A 22,404-nucleotide genomic window follows, 5' to 3' on the forward strand; every position below is an offset into this window, starting at 1 on the left:
AAAAAAAAAAAAAAAAAAAAAAGAAATGTATGTATGTGGATTTGGTGAAGAGGATGCTTGGTTGGAAAAGAAATGTATGCAACAAACATACTTCTCGAGAACGGCGATTGAGCTTTCTTCTTCTTCTTTGATGTAATGGCAACCGTGTAGCGGTGAGATCAGATCTGGAACAACGGCGTGAGAGCAAATCTGGTTTATTCTTCTTCTTCGATGGTGGAACGATTGCGCCTCCGGACTTTCTTCTTCATTGTATTTTTATGTGCTGAGATCAAATCTGGAAGGTGAGAGATAGAGGGGAGAAACGAAAGATAGGGAGGCTGAGATCTGTTTTAAGTTTGTTTTAGTGACTTATTAGAATATAATAATTGTGAGACAAGAAAGGGAGAGTATGGTGATATATATAGCACAAATTGTAAAGCAAAAGGTTATCAAAGGAAAGTGTAATTAATTTTAATTTTAAATAATTTTTTTATCCAAATATTTGATATTTCAAAAATGCCCCTGAGAGTTTGGGGGGAAAAAAGTTTCAGGCACTTCTATTATTATATATATATAAATTTTAAGTTGATTAATATTTTTATTATTATTTAAGGAAGATTTTACCCCTCACTACTGAAGAATTTATGCTCAAATTTTATAATGAAGATTAGCAATAATAATATATCATCCAACTCCACTATTAAACTCCAATCTACGTAATTTATCAATAACATCAAATTTTCAGCATTTGAACAGACATTTAAAAGCTGTGGACAGCGGGAGAAGAATGAAGCGATCCACGGAGTGCACGATAGCAGTGACGGCGCTGTTCTGAAGGATGCGGCGGAGGAAGCTTTGGTCGGCGGTGACAGCCAAATTTGACATGGGCTTCAGATAGGCCCACGCCGCCATCTTCACCAGTCGATTTCGGATAGAGATTTCAGAGCCATAGTACAATTCCCGGTGAGCCGCAGGAGTCATGGGCCTCGGGGAGTTGATGATGGCGAGTGGCAAGAGGTCCCTTAAGGAAATGTAAGCCGACGAATGGATTGATGGAGGAACCATAGCCATGGTAGGTATGGAATTCCACAGTGTTTCCACGGCCACCGGTGATGCTCTTTCGCCGTCAAACATCCTCTAAACTAGTGGAGAAATGTAGTTTTGATAAATATAATTAGTTGTTTAAAGAAACGAAGAATTGCAACGTATTTATAGTGTAGTTTAAGAAGCTGGCATTTTGTTGCAAGCTAAAATCAGATCTGGCACTTCAGTTTTAAAGCGGGGATTCTGTAATAAAAACATTAAAGGTAATCTTTTTTAATGTGGATGGTAAGTGAAACAAAATGTCACTTTAAGTGTTCAGCCATCACGTGATTTGATGACAAAATATACAAAGTAATATTTTAGTTGAATTTTGAATTGCTTTTTCGCGATTTGAAAGTGTCTTTTGAGGTGTCGCATTCATAATTAAGATAATAATTCCAGTTGAACTAAAACTTGTGCTGCTACGAACATGTGAGGACATCTAAACACACATGAATACATATGGATGGGAGACCATGAGAATGGTGCTTGATTTTAGAATGAGAATAAATCTCATCCAATGGTCCAATGTTTATGTGGGGGTAGCAAGTACCACTAGTTTAATGAGTGCCGCAATTCCGTCTTCCTTATTATTTCTAATTGTCCTAAAAATCTCTATTTAATCTACAAATAAATATTCATCATTCAAAAGATGTATCATTATATTCTACTTCCTTAATTTGAAGCTTCTCTGATCTCTCTCATATCTTTATAAAGTCTCTTGTCAAAAATAGCGTGAATTTTTCATAATTAAATTCAATTCTTGACTGAAAACCATAGCAAATGTGTTAAGAATGCACTTACTAACTGTTTTTTCTTGATTGAATGCTCTTCCAAAGATAAGTGCATCGTGCAGGAAAAAAAAGGTGAGTGATATGATATTGAATGAACTTCTTATCATCCTCACTCCACTAATATTTTAATCTCATAGAGTTAGTTATTGTCTAAACAGAGCATGAAATCTATTACAAATAGAAAGAGAAAAGGGGACAAGAGATTTCCTTGTTTGACAACCTTGCTAGGTTGAAAATATCAATATTAGTAACCATTTAAAGACACTATGGCCGCATTATTTAGTCATTGCCTAGGTCCTTTAATTCGTTAAAAAAAACAAAAAAAAATTATTATTGACTTCATTTAATGTTACAACATTAAAATCTAGTTTTAAAAAAAATGATATTATTAACTTTTATTCGAAAGCCTAAAACTCTAAACCTAACTCAGCTTCATAGTAAAAATATGTGGGACTTTCATTGGAATGATTGAACAAGCAACCACAATTCAATTATTAGTTGCCATATTTGAGAACTTTAATATGGAAGAAAACCTTAAAGCGATCCGTAAATCTAAGACTAAAAAGGTATATACAGCTCTTAAAATCAAGCCTATGTTAGCAAGAACTTTATTTAATTTTATATATTTTCATTTATAATTTAGATTTCTAATTGTCTTTCTTCATTTAGGAGTTCTATTTTCCCTGAAAAGCTATATGTTATTAAGTTGTGACAAAGTATTCTCCTATATGAGTGAATATGGTAAATGTGGTGAACCTGTGTTTGTTAGAGAGTATATATTACAAAATGGTTGAAAGTGCGTGATACTTATGATGTAAAATTAAATTTTTATGTAACATTGAATATTTCTTGAATGCAAATATTTATTGCTTCATTTTATTTAATAGTTTAATCATCAAGAAACGAAGAAATAAAAAAGTTTGAGGGGAAAGCATCAACAAAAATAATTTCGAACTTTGAACAAAGGAGGAAAACTTGATATTGTATTCTACATCAATAGTCAAGTGTGAAAAAACAATCAATATTGGTCTAGACAATTAGGAAAAATCATGTGTGATCGAAATATTTGTCCAATGCAAGTATTTTCTTGAAAGGATATAAAAGAATACAGAAAAACTAACACATGTGGGAAACAATAAAGGTATAAATTAATAGTGTCATAGAAAAAAAAATTTCTTTGCATTAGTTATTTGAGATTTTGAGAAAATTTAATAATTGTGTATTCATATCTAAATTAAAGGTTTTATGTTTTTCGTCAAATTGTTATAGGAATGTTTTTATAATCTCAATATTGAATTATATTGTTATGATATCCTAGTCCCTTGAGCATACTTTTGAGGCTCAATTTGGGGTTGTTTTGTGTTTATTTAAAGTCCTTTATGGCTGATTTTTGGTTGCTTTGAATTGCGCTAATCTGCTGTCAAGCCCTATCAATTGTGCACTTTTAATGTTTTGAAGGACTTTTGAGGTAAAAAGGAGGAATTTAGGCATGAATTTGGAGAAGCTATGAACAAGTGCAAAGTGGAGGACAACACTGGACCTTGGCCAAGATTGTGGTCGGGTTGTGACAAGGGTTGTGAGTATGTGGTGAGGTGGATGTGTGATATGGAGGATGTTAAAACGAAGAGTCATAAACTCCCCGAGTGTCGTGTCTCTCGCGGATGGCAAATTGGAGAATATACGGATTTCCTATCTTGAGTTGTTTGGATAATGCTAAGGTCACACATATAGAAATTGTTGGTTTGAAGTAGTAAGGGTGCAAAGGTTGACAAGATTGAAGGTAAGTAAAGGTAAATAAAAGCGGACGGGGGCTAAAGTATCATGGAGATTGGTTTGGAGCATGCGGTAGAGTATTGATTTCCATTGGGTAATGGTTGAAGGAGCTTGAAACATTGTCCTGAGTGGCGTCACACTCAAGCTCCCAATCCTCAATCGGTTGGGGAATTTTATCAAACACTTTGTCTACAAGTTCCCTCCGGATCTCATCTTCTTAGATTGGGAGCGGGAGATGTGGGTAGTGGGCTACATCTCTTTGCGATATCTCGCCAAAGAGATGATCCTAGGCTCTTGAAGAGATCGGGGCCCTCGATCTAACAAGATCATACCAAACATACACACAATTTCAACATTCCACAAAAAAATCAAACTCATTCATCAAATTAGATCATAAATACCAAATCTCCATTCAATCTAGCCCCTATCCTAGGGATTAGCCTCTCATAGGCTTTAACAACATCAAATCATTAAAATAGAAAAGCATATCTACACGATCAAGACTAAAAGCAAATAACTTTAAGGAAAAAGGAAAAGCAAGAGAAATCCAAAGAGAAAACAAATCTTGATGGAAGAATTTACCCAAGAGATCTCAAAGCTATGGAGATCTAAGTTCTCTTCTCCAAGGAGCTCATCCTTCCTCTCCTAATCCTCTCTAACCCTAACCTAAAATGAGAAGTGAAAAATGGACAAAAGACTCCCTCTCCCTAGCTGAATGTCCCTTAAATACTAAAACATCGCGCAGGATTCTGGTGCCGTCCCACGCCTGCTCACACGCGTGTGGCTGGCGTGGACGGTTACTGGAATATTTCCACGCCAGTCACACGCGTGGTAGTGCTCGTGGGCGTGGGTTCTTTCGTTTTCATTCCTTTTGTTGTTTCCGGTTTGGTCTTTGAGTGCTCCCATGTGGTTTGATTCTCCCTTTTACTGGTTTTTGCTCTCTTTTAGTTGATTTCAACCTTCATACCTGTGGGAATTCTTCAAAACACTCCACATAGAACTCATTTGCAATTTGTTAGTAAAATAGCATGTAAACACGTAATTGCATTCTTTAAGACTTTGTTTTGACAAGAAATCAACTTAATAAGTTCTAGATTATTAGGTACTTTTGGCGTCTATCAAAGTTTCCACACTTTAGATTGCTCGTCCACGAGCAAATTATACATTCAAAACCTTCTCATTTAGATGCCAAAAGTATCCAAGCTAAAGATATGCTCAAAGATAAGCATTCATTCAAAACACAATCTACCAGGAGATGTGAAATCCTTCACAATATCTTCAAGGAATGATAAAAATGCGCCATACACTGCTATGAATATTCAAACAAAGCAAAACCCCTGTCGGTCACAAGTTGGACAGTTAAGAAGTTTTCACAATATCAAGCATGCAGTCCAAAATTTCATTCACCTCTTATTGTGTGAAGGCCTTAAGCTGATCCCCCTAGTGGGAACGATGTACAAAACCTAATCAATCGGCCTCCCTTATCGCCAAAGCCCAACGTAAAAGTAAGTGAAAATAGATCCATGGACCTCTCTCCGGTAGTGGCTTGGGCGGTAACTCATTTTTCTCACTTCCTAGGGTAACGTCATCAAGCGACCCAGCTTCACATGGAGCTCCATGCTTTTTCGAAGACGGTGCAATGGGTGCTTGAACCCTAGCGAAGCGGGTTTCCTCATCTCAATTTTCTCATCTCCTAGGGCCATTTTATTGTGAATAACCGACTCCAGATATAGCATTTGTGTATTTTGAAGACTATGGCTGCTCACTACCTAGCGAGATGGCTTTCCTCGTATCTTATCTCGGGGATTGGCCTTTTTGCCTTTTCTACTCTTTTCTCCGAATTAACAACCCCTCATGCCTTTTATTTTGGGAAAAGGGAAATTTCACTCAATGCTCACAAAAAGCTCTCCTTTTGCCCCATGTTCTATTCTATGATTATTCAATTCCGGGCTTCGCTTAATCTTATCTTTCTGAAATTAGGGGTTGCACACTCCCACTTCGAGAGATCCTTAACTAAGGTCTTTTCAAAATAAGAGGTGAATACCACACAAGCATACAAATTTTCAAATTTTAGGGTCAGAAAAGGGGTACTTCCAAGGTTATTCAAAGAGGAAACTTTTTTGGCACAGATTTAGCATTCTCCAAAGATAGAATGAATAACAACACATACTTGTGGCTTGATTATCTTTCAAACAAAATAGCATTCTTTAAGACTTTGCAATTTGTTAGTAAAATAGCATGTAAACACGTAATTGCATTCTTTAAGACTTTGTTTTGGCAAGAAATCAACTTAATAAGTTCTAGATTATTAGGTACTTTTGGCGTCTATCAGGTTGTGGTGGAGAAACAGAACCCACAATGAGCCTGCTCACAATCATGGGCGAGAACGTGGAACGTTTAAGTTCCCTCGCCACAATCCTGGGGAGGATCGTGTTCGGGAAGCAGTGCACTGGATTGGTTTTTACTAGTTCTTTCTTAATATAAATAGATAAGTTTTAGTATGCAATGGGGGTTAGATTTCATTTGTAACATTTTCACTTTAATTGTAATTTTCTCTACTCAAGAACTCTTTCTAGATTGAGGAAAACCTAGGTTGAAGAAGACTTTGACTAATCTCTCAATTCTTGGTAATCTTTGATCTTCAATTGTAGATTGACTTCAATTTTGGTAATCTTTCTTATTTTCAATTGCAATTTTATTCTTTCTTTCAATTGCTTTTATGTTGATCATGACTAACATGAGTGGCTAGTTACCTTTTAGGGATTGAATTGTGAAGCCATTGCATAATGCTAGTGTGAAATGATATTGTCAATTTGGATTTGTGATCTTGTGTTTGTTATGTCTTCTTGTTTGAAATAGATGAATTTGAATGTTGTATTGTGGATTAGTGCCACATTCATGAGATGTCTTAGGAGCCTTTCCCTTAGACGAAGAGATTTCTACGGATAGGTAGGCTCTCTTCAAATTCCATTCCCCGCGTTATATCCAAGAAGACGTAGTTTGGGACAAGGCGTAGCTAATGTGTTCGATGAAATGACTCAAAGGGATAGGGTGAAACTCGAGTGATCCCTTGAACCTTGAGAAGCCGTTAAGACCGGAATGACGATGGTATTAACAAAACCTTGTTAGGAAAATAGTAAACACAAGCATGAATCCTACCATAAGGACACTAGAAGCATCTGTGCATATTGTATCTTTACATGTAAATACTTGCTTCCTTTTACTCTTGTGAATTTTACACAACGATGCCTTGTGAATCTTGTACAACCCTCCTTGGATTGATCCCTACAACCTACATCTTCACAACTCCAATTTATCATCCTTAAAGAATGACAATTTGGGGATAACATCCCTACTCCCACTTACATTCACACTCTTTCTTCAACCCATGCAAACATCGTAAATCAAATTAGCGTCGTTGCCAAGGATGACGGACGTTGTTAAGTTGTTAATTGTAGAGAAAGGACATCCAATGTTTTCATACTTGGTTCTTTTGTTTTGTTTAATTCTTTGTACATTGTTTGTTTTTTTTTTTTCACCATAACTCCTAGCAAATACTTTTAGTTGTGAGAACACATTTGTGTTGTATTTTGTTTGAAGGTTGATGCACACTAGATCAAAGGAAACTCAATGAGTTATTCCTTTGAATCCGGAAATAAATCGAGCCATAAGAAGGAGGAGAAAAGAATACACCAATCCACATCAAGAATAAGAGATGGCATCCACCCATAAATGAAGAAGGCTCACATGGGAGGCCTAGTCCTATACCCACCCCACCACCCATCCACACCCGTGCACATGAGGCTTATGAAGGACACCAAATCCCCCGTGAACCTAGGAAAAGAGAAATGCTCAATGATGAACCAAGGCAACCTGATCTGCTCTAAAGGGATGAGTTCTTTGATGCACATGATGGGCAAAAGATGAGCACCATTGTGGAGTATATGACTCTCAAGTTGTTTCCTTTATCCGGCATAAGGGAGGCGGCCAAGTGGTTGGATTCCCAAGACGAAAATCATTTTTGCTCATGGGCACAATTGCATAAGGAATTCATGAATGAATTTTTCCCTCTAACTAAGACAATGAAAGTGAGAAAACAATTGCAAGAATTCAAACAAGGTTCTTTGGAGAGCTTGGGTGAAGCATGGAGAAGATTTAAGTCCTTGAAGAGGCAATGTCCACCCGACCTACTCCACCCTTAGGATGTGATAAGCTCCTTCTATGGAGGGCTTATGGATGAAAGCAAGATGCTATTGGATTCTTCATCCCGGGAGTCTTAAATTGTTTCTTCATCTCTAGCGAAGGCCGAAGAGCTCATTGAGAGGATTTCCTTCAACACAACTATTTGGTACAACAAGACGGAGGCCAAGTCCAAAATCTATAAGGTGAAAGAACATGTTGCTCATGATGTGAAAGTGGAGGCTATGGGCCACGAAATTAAGAAACTTCAAGCCACGGTGGAAAAACTTGGGGCCAAGGCCTAACCTTGTATGGCGTTGGCCTTATATTGCAATGTATGTAGTGGTCCACATGACAACACAAAGTGTTTATCGCCAAGTTCCCTTGAGCAAGTGGAAGCCTTGGGCTTTTCACAAGGACCTTGAGGACCTAACTATAACTATGGGGGTAGTGGAGGCCACAAGTGGAAAAATGGGAGTGGATGGAGTGGAGGAGGTTACCAAGGGAAACCTCATGTTAACTTAGGTGGCAAACCTACTTACATGCTTAATAGAGAGAGGGGTCAACTTACTTACGATCTCACAAATAGAAATGGGGCTAATGCTCTCTATACTCCACATATTGTTTCCCATGGTGACCTTTATGTGCCTAAAAGTGAAGTGAGGAAGGTTAATGAGAGACTTACTAGATCCCTCTATGATATCAAAAGTGACCGTTTGTTGCTTAAACAAGAAATTACTCAAGAGGTCTAGTAAGAATAATTGGCCTCCATGAGGGGAGAATCTTAAGCCACATTGAAAAATATTGAGACTCAAATGTCTCAAATCATAAAGATTATGTCGGAGAAGCCTTGGGGTAACTACCTAGCACAATGGAAAACAACCCCAAAGAACATGTGAATGCTATCTCCGTGAGACCCTTGAGTAATGTGTGTGGAAAGGAGGATGCCAGTTTGAAGGATGGTGGAAAGAAAGTTGTGTGGAAAGCTCATGAGATTGAAGCCACCTCTTGTGGCAAGGCTAGCAATGGGGAGATGATCACCTCTTGTGGTTATGCAAATAAAGGAAAGGAGGCTACCTCTTGTGGCCTAAGCAATCAAAAGGAGGGCATACTTTCTAAGCTGGTGCCACCCTGTTACTGGCCACCTATTCCATTTTCCCAAAGGCTTACAAATATGGAGAGCTTGAAGGCCAAATGTAAATTTAATGCTTTAATAAGAAAGTTGCATCTTGATATGCCTTTCTTGGGAGGAATCCCTATGTATGCTTCTCATTTCAAAAAATTGCTAAAACATAAGAAAGTGGTAAAAGATATGATAAAGGCTTACCTAAGCGAAGAATGCTCGACCATACTTGATAAAGGGTATCCCCGAAAGGTGGGTGACCCCGAGGCGTTTGTGGTACCATGCATGGTAAAAGATCTTGATTTTGATAACGCTATGGCTGACCTTGGAGCCTCGGTAAGCATAATGCCTTCATTTGTTTACGACTGATTGATTTTGCCCCCATTGACACCGACTCACCTCACCATTTACCTTGTTAATAGGTCCATCCGGTACCCGAAGGGAATAGTGGAGGATGTGCTGGTGAGAATCAAAGATTGCATTATTTTGGTGGACTTTGTTCTTCTAGATGTGGGGAATGAGGATCTTGGCATACCCGTGATTCTTGGAAGGTCATTCTTAGCTAGAGTTGATGGAGAATAGGCCAAGTTTGAAATGACTAAAAGTGAAAATGTGGGAAGTGTTAGGCTCAAATGGCAAGGTCAAGGTCAAAGCCAAGACTAAAGCCACTTAGAAAAATGATGACTTTTTGTGCATAAAGAATTGGCCAAGTAAGTGGTGTTTTCAATCGAAGGAGATTTGATATGAGGTGACAAATGTGGTGGTATGGTGCGTCTAGCCAAGTACGCTAAACGTGGCACTTCTTGGGAGGTAACCCAAGGTTTTTGTGTACATATTCTAGCTTGTTTTGTGGTTTTCTTATACTCTTTGGGATTAATTCTTGTAGGAACATGTTTGAAATCCCCCACAAAAAACACTCTCCAAGTGACAACGAGACTATAGCTTGCGTAGTGGTTGCGGTATCTATATGTGGAATGTGTGTGTAAAGATAAAACGAAAAGTCTATGACTCCTCGAGTGTCGGTCTCGAAGGAGGGACATGGAGGTGTGTCTATGCTATTACTTTCAATCAATTGAATCATGTGATGCAACGAGTATGGATGGTGAAGGTGGTGAATGGCATATGTGAAGTGTAAATGATCATAAGGTAATGAAAATCAAATTGTAAGAGATAAGAAATAAGAAATAAGAAAATAAGGGATTGAATCGTGCTGGTCTATGTTGCATCCTAGTGTGTCTTAAGTAATGGAAAAATCATGCAATGATGTTGGCTATTCAAGAGTGTGTCATCTTAGTCTTTTTCCACCTTTGTGTACTATGGCATCTTAGGCTTAGGAGTTCCTTTTAGCAACCAAAAGCCCTAAGAGACATTTTATCAAACACCTTAGCTACACACTTTCCTACTATTCCTAATCATGAATTCCATAGGATCTATGATTGCAAAAAGCTTAAACTCAACTCAAATCAACACCATGGTAGAGTCAAGATCTCAATCTCTTAATAGATTGGCCAAATCTATACAAGATCTAATCAAAACAACAATCAATAGACAAGAATAGAATTTTCCCACATCAAAACAATCAAATCCACAATAAGAAAATAGGATTTGCACACTAGCAACATAGATTCACACAATCCAAGCCCAAGATTAAACTAGCCACACATAATCAAGAATTCATGATCATAAGCGAATTCAATTTAAAAACAAGATATGTAAAATAGATAAGATTAAAATAGAGATCACCTAGTAAATGAAATGTGTTCTTCAATCCAAGCTTCAAAATCTTCATTTACAAGGAGGAAATGTAAATCTAAACTAATCTAAAAATAGAAAACTAAGAAATCATAAATGTAGAGAGGATTGAGATTGGGATCCTCTCTGAAATTCTATCAGTGTCCTTAAATAGACTCTGAATTTTGTCCTAAAAATATTTTCCCGCAGCGTCTCGTTCTCACGCGTCCTTCACGCGTGAAGGCTCGCGTGGACAGCTACTGGATAGTGTTCACGCTACCTTCATGCGTGAATGCTTCCTTCCGGGTCCTCCGGGGCTCCTGTCTTGCTCGATTTGCTCGTTTCACCCGTTCCTTGTTCCTAACGGCTCCCGAGACCTATGAAATATCTTAAAATGTACCAAAGGTAGCTTTGTGTGTGGTTAACAATTTAAAGCACAAAATATCATAAGATTATCACACAAGGATGCTAAAATGCTATCAATTACCCTTATTTTCACTCAAATATATAGGTGTCTTGGGAGCTTATCACCAAGCACGAAGGTAACTCCATCTTTGTTTGATTTCTTCATTGTTTTGAGCTTCAAATCTTCAAATCTTCTCAAACAATCATCTAATCAAGGTAAAAAATTTCAAATCCTCTATTCTCCATTGTTATGTTCATGAAGTTTTTTCTCTTTAGAATTTGCTTTGCTAGTCTTCATTGCTATACAATTGTTGATATTTGAAACTTGTATATATTGATCTTCCTAGCATGATAGAACACTTTTTTTATTAGAAATTTGTGATTAATTGCTTTGATTCTTATGATTGAAACTTGAAGAACCCTAGCTATGAATTTGGGGATTTTGCATATTGGGTTTGATGATAAGCGCTTGCATGTTAAAATTTGAAGTAGAATTGTGCTCTTGCATGTTTTTCATGATTATTGATGAAAAGATTTGCTCTTTTACCATGCTTATTCATTCATTCTTGATAGTTTGTACTTGCTTGAATCCATTGTTGCATTGAAGAAGAAAGAGTTGACTAGTTGACCATGAATATGCAATTTGATTGAAAATTCTTTGTTTAAATATGATGATGGTTGTTATGGTTTAATCATGATGGTTGTGAGGTATGTTGTGAGAAATTGTTGAAAAAAGAGAAAATTTTGAAAAAAAAAAGGAAGGGAATTTTGAAAAAAAGAGAGGAAAAAGAAGTGAATTTGAGAGCCAAGTCTTGTGTTTGTTGTTGAGAGTGCGGTGAGAGTTTGGGAAATATTGTGCTTCATTGTATAATTGTGAGTCATGGAAAATGGATTTGTTTGTGAGAATTGTAGGAACCATGCCAAGGAGGAAGGAATGCGCAAAGAAGAGAAAGCATGATGTGGCTAGCTCAAGCCATGAACCTGAAGATTGGGGGTGATTTGGAGGAGGATGATCGAGAAGACACAATTGCCAGTAACTGGAAACTATTTGAGTACCGTAGAGTTGGTCAATGTTGCCCACTTGAAGACCTTGAACGTGTTGGGAGGTTGTTATTTTGACATGCCCTTGCTAGACTCATTTGAATGCCGAGAGGGGATCCAACAATTGCTTTACTCCCTACCCCCACCCCCCCACCCCCAATGGTCGGAAGTTTTTTCAAGGAGGGGGCACACTTATAATCCTTTGGTATATGAACTTGTGGCCACATTGAAGACTTGGAAGGAAAACTACCATAGCCGACCATCCATCTCATTCACCATATTCAACAATAAATACTCAATTTCGGTGAATGAGTTGGGTGTCTGCTTAGGCTTGTACAGTGAAGAGGAACAAATATGTAAGAGTGATGGCAATAAGCTCAAAGAAAGAAAGATATGTAAATCAAGATAGGAGATGATTCTTGGCACGACCAAACCTTGGAGACTCATAAAAATTGGATGAAAAAGAACATGATGCTCAACAAATTGTCAGGACCTATCCACGTGGACACCACGCGTGTAGGTCCATGTGGATTAGCACTGGAAAGGTTCCACGTTGTCACCACGCGTGTGGGCAACATGGACAACAGTGCTGATCACTTTCTTCGTCTCCCGGCTTTTGCCTTCCACTTTTGATCCGGTTTAGCTCAATTCGTAATGGCTTAGCACCAAAATCACCTGCTATGTTAGCTCAAACAAAGCTATTCTAAAAAGAAAATTGCTAATAAACGAAGGAAAAGAAAAAGTAAACAAGAAATCAAGTTCTAACATCTAAGGATAACGTTGGGAATGCCTCCCAAGCGCACCACGTTTAATGTCTCTGGCTAGATGTGGTGTGCCCTATCCTTCGAAGCACACCGATTTCGAGACCTTACCAAGCGTCCCATGTACCTTTGCTTCAAGGTATGCCCCAAGGTGTAGGACATCCTTGAATTCCCAACCAAATAAAGGAAGAACAATATGCATTAATGAAAGAATTTTAGACTCAAACACCCTCCTTAATTCATCTAGGATGGTGTGAACTTCCTTTTCTTCCTTATCTCTTCCACCCCAAAAGATCTTTTCATTTTTAGCATAAGGTTGGTACCATATCTCCTCACTCCCATTTTCAATTTCAATTTCAATTTTAGTAACGTTACCCTGCTCAATTCTATCAATTAGATCAAACGTGAAAATCCCTTCGTTTTCCACCATTTCATCCTCACATTCTCTCTTCTTATTTTCCCACTCAACTTTCTCCATTATGTCAAAAATGAAAATCTCTTCGTATTCCACCATCTCTTCCTCACACTCCATCTCTTCATCTCCCTGCTCAATTACACTCATAGACTCACCTTCATCCTCACAAGAGTAAAATGAAGTATCATCCCCCTCACTCATCAACTCATTACTAAACAAGTCAAATGATTCATCTTTCAAAAATTTAAAACAATCATATTTATCTTTAAACAAAAGAGAATCCTTACAATTATCAATCAATATATCACAAGTTTCTACGGAATCATCCTCCCGAAAATTAAAGCAAGCATAATCACAAGTATTAGAAATATCAATGCAAAGGGAGTCATCCTTACAAGGAACACAATTATCATTATCAAATGAATCAACACTCTCACACTCATTAATAGAATCATCAATAACAAAGCCTATGAAATCATCCTCCCGGAAATAAAAATGAGTAGTATCACAAGCATATAGATCATTATTGCATTTCAAAGGGGAGTCATCCACACAAGTGTCAAAAGTGTTTTCAATAAGAGCACAACGATTTTCAAGAATATTAATGCAAGAAGGATTAAGATCGTTACCATATGTCGGCTCTTCATCTTCACTCTCCATCTCTACCTCTTTTAATTCGCTCTTGATTTCGGCTTTTAAATTACTCGTGTCCTCCTTGGCCATCCTCGTGAATGCTTCGATTTTTTCTTTTAGAATCTCAATTTCGTCCTTGGTCGGTAGGGATATAATCACAAGGATTGGGTGGGGTAAAATATGGATTAGAAGGTGGTGTTTCAATGAAATGTGTAGTATTGTTTCCTTCATGAATTTGGGATGGAGGTGGGTAGTGGGTGTTTAGGTGGAAATTGTGGAATGAATTTGGCTTGTGAGTATAGCTTGTGTCGATTTGTTTCATAATTTGTACAAGCTTACTCTCTATATTTTGGGATATTTCTTTAGAGCTTAATGAGTCTTCTTCTTGATATGGTGGAATTGGGTGTGTATATGGTGGTGGGTGATGATTATGTATATAAGATGGGTAAAAATTTGGAGGTGGTAAGTAATGGTGTGGAAATGGGTAAGAATTTGGAGATGGGTAGTGATAAGTTGGTGAAGGATAAACATAGGTAGAATGGCTGTAACACCCCGTATTTTCCAAACATTACTATTTTAAATATAAATATTCTCAAAAAGAACTTATTTTCTTATTATTAAATGTTTTAGTAAAATGTTACTAAATCTAATTATATTTGACGAATGAGCTTATAAATAAAATATTTTAAAGTCCTTATCTCAAGTTATTTGATACAAAATATTTATATATTTACTTATGGTTTTAAAAGCCCTATTTAGGAAATAAATTTATTTACCAGAATTTTAACCCAAAAATTTATCTCGACGAACCTGTGATCCTTATAATGTTGTTTTGAGCCTAAGTTTGAAGCCAAACTAAATCTTAGTCCAAATGATTAAATTTTCTAAGCCCAAAAAGTTTCCCTTGAGCCCAATTGACTCAAATCCTATTATTTTAGCCCAAACCCTGAGACGGACCATGGTCATGCAATAATGATTGGTCCATGCAATAATGATTGCTAAGACAATATCTAACCCCAGCAATATGATATCTAAGTCAAAATCAGAAGCCTGTATTTCGTATCCATCTCTCCCTCTCGTTTCTCTCTTTGCCCGATTCTCTCTATCGTGACCTCTTTCCCAGCCGCGGATGATGAGCATCAGCAGACGACAGCGGAGCTCCGGCGGCGCAGCAGGGAGGCGTGGCAGTGGCAGTGGGCGGCGGCAAGCTTCCTCCGGTGTAGCAGCTCTCGGCCTCTCCTCTCTCTTTTGATCGACGGCGAAGACGAGAAACAGCAGAGCAGCAGCGGACCTGGGTTTTTCGTCTTTTCCTCCGGCGTGGACAGCAACTCTTCTGTTTACGGCGGGCAGCAAGTGAGTCGGCGGTGACGGGCATACGTCTCCGGCGAAGGTCGTGTGGCGGCTGGGGATTTATGCAGCTTAATTTTGGATTAGAGGAGGATTATGGAGGTAATGTCTTTAATTAAGAGTTTAATGAGGGAAATTAAGGCTTATTAGTGAGGTAATTAAGGATTATTAGTTTATTTGAGCTAAAGATTATGGATTTTTAAGATATGATGTATGGGTGATTATGGATAGAGTTTAATATGATGATGATGATGTTGTTAAAGCTTGATGATGATATGATAATTGCGATTAGTGTTTAATGATGATGGATTATGGTTAAGTATGCTAATTAGTGTTAATAGATGATGATTGCGAAACTTATGTGCTTATGATGATGAGAATTATGGATTATTAAGGTAATGGCGTGACTAATTGCTTAAATGGTTCATTAATGAAGTTGATTTAATGGTGTTTGATGATATGGGTATGATGATGGCATAATGTTAATATAATGAGCTAATGATGGTGTTTAGTTAAGAATGGTTATTAATATTAATGATGGATGATTATAGCTAATGATTAATTGGTTAATGTTGATGATTAAAGACGATTCTTGATTATTAGTTGATAATAATTAAGATGATGTTTAATTATAAACGGTGGTGGTGGAAGTGGAAGGAGGATGCTTGTTGGCTAATGAAGGTAATGGATGATGGATGATAATGATGATGATGTTATTATAGTTAAATGATGAATATGAGTGATTTAATTAGTAAGTTAATAACGATTAGTGGATAATGGTGGAGACTAAGACTAATGATATTGATATATTGAATACTTATTATTAATGATGATTAAGGAAAGATTATGAGTCACTTGAAGTGATGATGGACTATTAACAAGGTACTATTGGTTTAAGGGTCTTTAATACCAAGATTATGGTTGGTGATGCATTATGATTGAGTATTAGGATTGATGATGATTAGTGTGTTGATAATGAGGAAATAATTGGATTAATGGATGGATAGTGAAGAAGGGCTTGCTATCAAAAGGAGATGGAATTGGGATAAGTATGAGGTTGTTAAGTTAGTAAGAATGATAATGATGTTGTATTGGATTGATGATGGAATAAAGTTTGGATTGACTCGCAGGTTTCCCGTTGAAGTGACTAACTTAAAAGTTGAGTCTTAGATTGGATGCTTGCTTTTGGAGTTTAGCTTTGAGGTAAGTTTCTATGTTCGTCAAAACTACCTTTCCCTATCAAATGTGCTATTTATCTAATTTGTGTCCTTAAATTATTTTGGAAATGTGTTTGAGTTTAAAAGTGTGATAAATAGCGAATGAATATATTTCGGTGTCACCTTATGATTTACAAAGTATGAATATGTGTATGGTTATATAGTGAGGACATTATGTTAAATTATTTGAGTATGAAACTATATGGCTTTTGGAAGGTATAAACTATATTTATTGCGAGAGATATAAACTATATTATGATTGGAGGAGAAATCCTATGTTTGATGTAAACCCTATTTTGGAAATGTATATATTATATATATACTCTATCTTGTTTTGGGAAGTGTACTTGAATAGCCTGCGGGCAATGGAAAATATCTACGAAAACTATTTTGAAAGAATATTACTATCTTGGAGGAATTATATAATAATGTACCTACTTTGAAGAATATACTTATGTTATAATCTATATGGAGGTTATCTATATTTTTATTATTGGAGGTTACGAGAATCTTGGGCTGCGTCCAGATTATTGTGAGCACTTAGGGCTACGGTCCTATTGGTTATTGATTGGGTGGGTAACCTGGTAGTAAAAATCCTGGGTTACTAGGGCTAGTAACTACTTTTGGGGCTTGGAATCCCCGGGGTGTGCGCGCATAGGTTTCTAGTTCCTGTTTCCATTTACATTGTATGGGTGTGAAGGTTCGGTAGTGGAGGCAAGCTCCGCTCCTATCCTCCTATTGGTGATTTGAGTACCTTCATACTTATGTTTTACTTGATGATTTACTATGAATTAAGAATTGTTAAATACCTCCACTTATGTATTATTATGCTATATTGATACTTGAGAATGAGAGTTGAACTACCCATTGATATTTGAGAATGACTTTGAGAATATCTATACTGGAAATGCTTATATGATGAGCTATGTTTTATGATTATGAATTCCTCCCTATCTATATTATGATATTCTTGAGTAAAGCTGGAATTGAATTCCTCCATGCTTATATTATATGTACATCTTACAAATGATCTTTGGGAATGTTATGTTTTGAAATGAGTGGTGATCGAGAGGTATTATAATAAGTATTATTACTTATATGAACCTATTGGTACTTTGAGTAGTGTGTGTGTTATCTTTAAATACTTAAGTAATGTATGGAAAACTATTTTGGGAAGTATCTTTACTTCGTACCTTTGATATGAGTCAAACTCTTTTACTGAACGGTTCCAAAACATATTTACAAAGTATAGCTATTTTCAAAAGTATATATATGTACTTACTTTACAGGGCGGGGTAGAGCTTACTTAGCATTTTTGTGCTAATCCTTTTACCTCTTGTTTTCCCAAACCTTAACTGTTTTCAGGACTTGGACTTGTGGCTAGTGAGAGCGTGGCGTAGAACTTGTACCCGAGCTTTGGTTATGGTATAACCTGTATAGTTAGAATTGAATTGATGTTGTAGTTAGATGTGGTTTAGAATGAAGGATTGGTTGTAATTAAATTTGTAGATAGAAATCCTTGTAGCCTGTGCGTTTGGGTTTAGATTCTAGCCCAAGCGTGGCATAGCACCCCATAGTTTAAGTTTTAGTTTCGCTTTCGCATTTATTTTCCGAATGGTTAGCAAGAATTATTGTTTATTTATGTTTAACTCTGTATTAGAAATTGGGGGTGTTACAATGGGAGTAATAAGGATATGGTTGGGGTGGAGAATCTCTCCAAGATTGTCCTCCATGGTGTGGATAACCATGGGGATTCATATGAGCACACATTGGCAAGCTTTCAAGTGATTTTCAACAAAAATTTCCTGCACAAAGCTTAGCCAACAACAATTCTTTGCAACTAAAAGTAGTTGCAAGTGAGCAACAAGATATTCAAGATAATTATGCTCACTTTTTTCAATCAAGTATCCAAAAATAAGAAAATAAAACAAACAAAAAGAAAGCAATTCAAGAACTCTTAAAAACCTACTTCAAAAATGTCAGCACAATTCAAGAACCGTTTGTCATCCCCGGCAACGGCGCCATTTTGATGTTGTGAGTTTTAGTGTGAGTGAATGTGGTATGGAAGGTGTTAAAACGAAGAGTCAAGACTCTCCGAGTGTCGTGTCTCTCAAGGATGACAAGTTGGAGCGAATTAGTGTGGCATTTAGGCTGTTAAGAGGTAAGAGTTGCAAGAACTAGCTAAGAACAAGAGAATAATAAGCATGGATTTAAAGGGTACAAAACAAATTGAAAAGGGACAAGGGGATGTGCGACTTAGTTAGTCCAAACAATTGATTATCCAAAGGGAATGCGGAAATAAGTTTCGGGAATGAACTCGGGAGTCACGGTATCAGTACTAAGTGACGTCACACTTGGACTCTCAATCCTCATTCGGTTGAGACATTTTATCGAACGCCTTGCCTACCACTCCTCTCGGGACCTCATCCTTTCGGATGGAGGGTGGAGATGTAGATGAGTTGGACTCGTGAGAGGCCGCTATCACGCACACACTCACTTTCTTAGAGTCTACTATCTATCCCGGCCGGAAATAGAAGCAAACCACAATGAACATCATCCACACAAGACTAAACCCACTTCATCATTTTCACATTCATATGACAAAATTCAAGCATCAATCATAAGATCTAATATGGGGCACACACACCCCTCAACTAATCTACTCAAGCATTATCAAATCAAAGATCAAATAAAGAAAAATAACCAAAACAATAGATTAAAGTCGCAATCTTTAAGAACAAAAGTTTAGTAATATACCTAGGGAACTATTGAGCTACTCCATCTTCCTCTTCATCCTTCATCTTCAATTTCTAGGAAACTAATCTAATCTAATCTAATATAAAGAAAGAAAAATGGGGATTTCCCCCAAAAGGGGAGAAAACTAAAGGAAGATTAGGTCTAAGAATTGTGGAGGGGGGGGCGGGGGGGTTCCTCTCTGAAAAATCCCATCAAGGCCCTTTAAATAGTCTCCAAAATTTCGCCCTAAAAATTTCTACGCGTGCCACCACGCGTGTGGGCGTGCGTGGACCTGAAATTTGCTTCTGTTGTCTTCTTTTAAGTTTTAGCTCTCGACGATGCAGTTCCATAGCAACTTGTCTCGCCTCATTCGGACATTCCTAGCTCCGGTTACGCCTGTTTTACTGAGGTCTCGTCGGAATGCCCTGCGAAATTTTAGATTCGTGCAAATTATACTAAAACACATATAATTAGTCCCTAGAACTATATGCAATGAAATTGTCCTAATCTAACAAGTTTTCACACCTAAATTACCCCTCAAACACGGCTACTTTTGGCACTTATCAATCATAGAAGTGGGTACATTGTTGTTACATTTGTTTGATGCCATGTAGGATTTCCCCTTCTTCGTTTTCTTACACAACTCTCTTGATGGACCGTTCAATTGTTGAGATGATCTTAGGCTATCTTTGGGCACTTATGATCCTTGCATTAATTGATAACTTGCTTGGGGACAAGCAAGAATAATGTGTGGAAACTTGTGACAAGTTCCAAAGATGCTTACTTTTGAAGGTCAATTTGGGGTTGTTTTGTGTTCATTTGAAGTCCTTTGTGGGTTATTTTTGGTTAAAATTCTTTGAATTGCGCTAATGTGCGACCAAGCCCTATCACTTGTGTACTTTTAATGTTTTTGAAGGACTTTTGAGCTAAAAGAGAGGCATTTCGGCATGAATTCGGAGAAGTTATTAAGAAGTGAAAAGCAAGAAAAATATTGGACCTCGGCCATGATTGTGGTCGGAGTCGTGGTGGAGAAACAAAACCCACAATGAGCAGGCCCACAATTGTGGGCAAGAACGTGGGGCGTATAAATTTCCTGGCCACGATCGTGGGGAAGATCATGGCCGGGAAGCAGTGCATTGGATTGGTTTTTCCCAGTTCTTTTTTTTTTTTTTTAGTATAAATAGATTAGTTTTCGTAGTAATTGGGGGTTGGATTTCATTTGTAACATTTTCATTTCAATTGTACTTCTCTCTACTCAAGAACTCTCTCTATATTGAGGAAAACCTAGGTTGAAGAAGATTTGACTAATATCTTAGTTCTTGGTGATCTTTGATCTTCAATTGTATATTAGCTTCAATTTTGGTGATCTTTCATATTTTCAATTGTAATTTTATTCGTTCTTTCAATTGCTTTTGTGTTGATCATAACTAGCATGAGTGGCTAGTTACCTTTTAGGGATTTAATTGTGAAGCCATTGCATAATGCTAGTGTGAAATAATATCATCAATTTAATTTGGATTTGTGATCTTGTGTTTATTATGTCTTCTTGTTGGAAATGGATGAATTTGAATGTTGTCTTGTGGATAGGCTCCAATTAATGTGATGTCATCCTAGGAGAAAGAGGGTTTTTTGATAAATATAATTAGTTGTTTAAAGAAACGTAGAATTGCTACGTATTTATAGTGTGGTTCAGGAAGCTAGTATTTTGTTGCAAGCTAGAATCAGACGTGGCAGTTCACTTTTAGAATGTGGATTCTATAATAAAAACATACAAGGTGATCATTTTTAAAGTGGTAAGTAAAATAACACGTCAGGTTAAGTGTTGAGCTATCACGTAATTTTATGATAAAATATACAAAGTAATATTTTAGTTGAATTTTGAATTACTTTTTTCACGTTTTGGAAGTGGCTTTTGAGGTGTCTCAATATTCATAATTATGATAATAATTTTAGTTGAACAAAAATTTGTGTTGTTACATGTGAGGACATTTAAACACACATACACATATGGATGAGATATCGTGAGAATGGTGCTTGCTTTTAGAAATGAGAACAAATTTCATTCATTCATCAAAATATAATGGGAAAAGAAAAGTTGAATTGGTCCAATGTGTATGTGGGAGTAGCAAGTAGCACTGAATTAATGAGTGCCTGCACTCCGTCCCCCTTCTTATTTCTAATTGTCCTAAAAATTTCGTCCTAAAAACCTCCCTTTGATCTACAAATAAGTATTTAGAAATTTATCATTAGATTCAACTTCCTTAACTTGAAGCTTCTCTCTCATATCTTTATAAAGTCTCTTGTTTCTTTTTTGAGTACTATATATTTAAAAGCCAAAAAGTGTAACTATAAAACTCAGCTTCATAGTAAAAATATGTGGGACTATCATTGGAGGGATTGAACTAACAAACACAATTCTAATATTAAATTAGTTGCTATTTCTTTTTCCTTTTTTTTGGTGAACTTAGTTGCTATTTTGTAGAACATTGTTATGGAAGAAAACCTTAAAGTGATCAGTGAATCTAAGACTAAAAAGGTACATATATAGCTCTTAAAATCATGTCTATGTTAAACGGCAAGAATTTTATTAAATTTTATATATTTTCATTTATAATTTAGATTTCTAATTATCTTTCTTCGTTTACGAGTTCTATTTGCCCTGAAAAGCTATAGGTTATTATATTGTGACAAAGTATACTCCTATGAGTGAAAATGGTAAACTTGGTGAACCTATGTTTATTACATAGTATATATTACAAAATGGTAGAATGTGAGTGATATGATGCTTATTATATAAAATTAAATTGTTATGTGACATTGAATATTTCTTGAATCCAAATATTTGTTGCTTCATTGTATTTAATAGTTTCATAATCAAGAAACGAAGAAAAAAAAAGTTAGAGGGGTAAACATCAACAAAAATAATTTCACCTTTGAAGAAAGGAGAAAAACTTTGATATTGTATTCTACATCAACTATCAAGTGTGAAAAAACATCAATATTGGTCTAGACACTTACAAAAATCATGTGTGATCGAAATATTTACCCAATGCACGTGTTTTCTTGGAAAGATATAAAAGAATACAGAAAAGCTAACACTCCTCACATGTGGGAAACAATAAATTAAAGGTATAAGTTAATAGTGTCACACAATTAAAATTTTTCTGTGCACTAATTATTTGACATT

General features: G+C 36.6%; 1 long non-coding RNA gene across 1 annotated transcript; it reads left to right on the plus strand.

The window, feature by feature from the left end:
* Positions 1-14,977: 14,977 nt before the first annotated feature.
* LOC116015317 lies at positions 14,978-18,144 on the plus strand. Its single transcript, XR_004097601.1, has 3 exons — positions 14,978-15,366; positions 16,395-16,467; positions 17,847-18,144. It is a non-coding gene; the product is annotated as an uncharacterized LOC116015317 (long non-coding RNA).
* Positions 18,145-22,404: the final 4,260 nt, after the last annotated feature.

The sequence above is a fragment of the Ipomoea triloba genome, chromosome 1 (assembly GCF_003576645.1).
Source record: "Ipomoea triloba cultivar NCNSP0323 chromosome 1, ASM357664v1".
NCBI lineage: Eukaryota > Viridiplantae > Streptophyta > Magnoliopsida > Solanales > Convolvulaceae > Ipomoea > Ipomoea triloba.